Genomic DNA, 3,346 nt, shown 5'->3' on the forward strand with positions numbered 1-3,346 from the left:
CAGGAGCCCCGGCGTCCGTCACTGCCCACGCGTTTGCCTTTGCTGAGATCTCGGCTTCACGTCGCTGCCCGTCCCGCACCCTCCCCTTTCACCTTGCGCGCCCCCTCCAGCCCCCTCGCGAGACAGGTCTAGGGGTCGTCAACTCCCTCTGCTTTTGTTTACCCGGCGGTGTCTTCATCTGAGAACAGTTCTGCAGGATCCAGGATTCTTGGTTGACTTTTTCTTCTTCTTAAACGTGTTGCGTATACTGGCCCACCGTCTTCTGGCCTCCGGGTGTCTGAAGAGAAGTCCGCACGCGACCTGCCTGACGGCCCCTCGTGTGTGACGATCCGCTCCGCTCTCGATGCTTTCGAGATTCCCTGTCTGGCTTTCGAATGTTTGGTCGTATTTATCAGTGTGCGTCTCCTTGAGTTCATCTGACTCGGAGTTTGTTGAGCTTCTTGGATATTTTGTTTCATGCCTACAGCACCCGGTCTTCCTAGGTGGTCTCCCATCCAAGTCCTCACCAGGCCCGACCCCGTTAGCTTCCGAGATCAGACGGGATCGGGCACGTTCAGGGGGCCATCGCTGTAGACTCTCGGGTGTTTATATTTACGTATTCCATCGGATTTGGGAGCGTTTCGGCCATCTTCTCTTCAGGCGTTCTTTGCCCCTCTCTCTCTCCCCCTCTGAGGCTCCTGTGGACCCACGACTGGTCCACCGGGTGGTGTCCCACGCATCGCTCAGGCGCCTTTCACTTTTGAATCGTGTTTATTTGTTCCTCAGACTCAGTCATTTCCATTGTCCTGTGTTCAAGTTCGCAGATTCCTTGTTCTTCCTGCTCAAATCTGACTTTCAGTCTCTCCAGTGAATCTTTCATTTCGATTCTGGTTCTTTCCGGCCCCGGCGTTTGTTTGGTTTCTCTCTAGGTTTTCTCTTTACTGCTATTTCCTTTCTGATCACACAGTTTTCCTCGCTTTCTCCACACCCTCCTTTCGGTGTTCGCAGACCTTTGACGCGTGTGTCAGCTCCCTTTCAGGGGACAGCTCCTGCTGCAGCTTCCCTTTCCCTGGGCCACACCGTCCCGTTTGTTTGTCCCCTTGCGATTTTGTTGTTATTGCTGAACGGTGGCCGTTTGAGTCTGATGACGTCGTAACTCTAGAAATCGACTCTCCGCCTTTCCGGAGTTGGCCGTTTTCATCGTCTATGGCTTTTTGATTGGCGTAGGCTGCCTGTGCGTGAGGATCGGCCTGAGGCGTAAACTTAGTGTCTTCCTATGTCTGTTCTGAGCTGTTTCCTGGTCACACACGGTCACTTTCTATTTTTCGCCGTATCTGCGGTTGTTTTTGAACGTCCTGGTCTTAAATGTCTGTCTCCCAAAAGAGGGGAAAAAACAAAGGGGGAGAAAGGGCACCGGCCCTTTAGGTCCCTCGAACGTCACTTCACTTGGCGGGGGAGGGTCTCACAATATCGGGGGAGGTGTGACGACGATGGCCGCCCACCCCCTCGCACGCACCTCTGCGATCAGAAAGCAGCCATCGGCCCTCAGAGCACAGACCCCTGAGGGTCTATGCACAGCTGACGGCCATGCCACAGGGGTGCGGGACGGGGCGCCGGCACCGCGCTGAGCTGAAGCCGGCCTCGGTCTGCCGCCCGAGGCTTCCGCAGGCCCCGGGGCTCCTGCGTGCTCCCGCTGGACAGGTTGTTCCAGCGCCGGGCGTCCGGGTGGGGACCCCGGAGCTGCTGCGTCCTGCTCCGCCGCCCTCTCGGGTTCCCCTGAATCCAGAACTGGCGTTTCGAGATGGCGCTGGGCGGGGGTCCGATTATGTTTATTTCTGTTGTCCCAGAACCACGTACAAAATGCCCCTCCGTGCCCCCCTGCACTGTCACCCTGTGCTCTGGCCTCCGTTCGGGTCCACTGGACTCTTAGTTTGTCATCTTAACAGGGACAATCGTCCTTAGAGTTCCGGCTCCCATGCGAGCCCGTCTCCGCCCTCCGTGCTTCCTTTACGATGTCGGGGCTCCTCCTAGCCTTCTGGGGGTCAACTTACCAGTTTCGTAAACGACCGCGACAACAACAAGCAGGACTCGTGGGACTGTTAGTAGGTTGAGTGTAAATTAACTTGAAAAACTGACATTTTCCTCATGGCGGGCATGTCCGTCCACGCACGCCGTGCGCACCCCATGCGCACCCCACTCACTGCGACACCCCCTCTGCCCCGCAGCGCCACCCGAAGCAAAGCTCGAGTTTGCTGGGAGCAGCTCTCTGGGCTCCCCCTTTCTCTTTTCATCTCTTACACTTTTTCAGGAAAAAATTTTAGACACGGATTATCTAGCGTTTGGGGCTATTTCAATGGGATACTGCCAATAAACCTAACTCGCTGAGTTCCTGGGAAGGTGTCCCCTCTGAAGGGCTGTGGGCCCCGGGGTTGTAGTCCTAACCTGTCAGTCTGTCCTCTCCCCAAGGGCCACGTGCTGAGCCTTGTGAAGAGGCCGCCCGTGAGCCACCGGGCACTCTGCCCTGGACGTCTGGGTCCGCTGCATGACGGTGTCTGTACCACACGGGACACCCCTGCTTTGCAGCTGACCTCCCGACAGGCTCTCCTGGGAGAGGCGTCAGGACTCTGCCAGCGGCAGCACTGGGTCCCCACTGAGAAGACTGGCCACTCTGCCAGGCAGAGGGAGGGCCCTTCCTCCTCACGGTCACTGTGGGGACAAATGCCCAGATGCGCTTCCCAGGCCAGTTGGCCGGGACAAGGTGCTTTCTGCTTGTTCCGGACGTCAACGAGTAGTATGTCTCCACAACCCCGAGTCACTGGGGGCGGCGGGGGAGCTGCTACATCTGCTGCTGGGTTCCCCAACCCGTCCGAGGCCCCACCCACGGGGACCCTGAGGTCAAAGGGGTGCCGCTCTCAGCCCCCCAAACATTCCACACTCTCTCCTCACTCCAGGAGAGCACCACCACAGGTTGGCCCAGTTCAGCCCTGACTGCCTCCCTTCTGGGCCTTGGGGGTCCCTACACCATCAGAGTGGCCCCCCAGTCCATTCACCTTCTGCCTGGCCTGGCAGGCCCGGCTGGATCCCATGCAGTCTTCCACAGGATTGGGTCTTCCACGGCCCAGCTGCAGCCTGGACGTGACCCTCGGGGGAGCCCGGCTCTCCTCCAGACACCCTGGAGGAAGGGGCCAAGGGCCAGGGGCCAGCCTGGAGCTGCCCACGTGACTCGTGAAGGGCAGCTGGGCGGGGGGGCAGGGCGGGGCGGTGCCGGAGCCCCCCCAGTGTGCTCCTCACTCCGCTGGCCTGTGCAGTCCCCCCGACAGGGGAGCGGAGGGCGCCCCCTTGTGGCAGTGATCTTCCTTGGAGTCCG

The 3,346-nt window shown here is 59.2% G+C and overlaps 1 pseudogene; it reads right to left on the reverse strand.

Moving 5' to 3' along the window:
- Positions 1 to 457: 457 nt before the first annotated feature.
- On the reverse strand, positions 458 to 575 carry LOC111731897 (annotated as a pseudogene).
- Between the last annotated feature and the right edge of the window lie 2,771 nt (positions 576 to 3,346).

This window comes from Pteropus vampyrus, unplaced genomic scaffold, assembly GCF_000151845.1.
Source record: "Pteropus vampyrus isolate Shadow unplaced genomic scaffold, Pvam_2.0 Scaffold405, whole genome shotgun sequence".
NCBI lineage: Eukaryota > Metazoa > Chordata > Mammalia > Chiroptera > Pteropodidae > Pteropus > Pteropus vampyrus.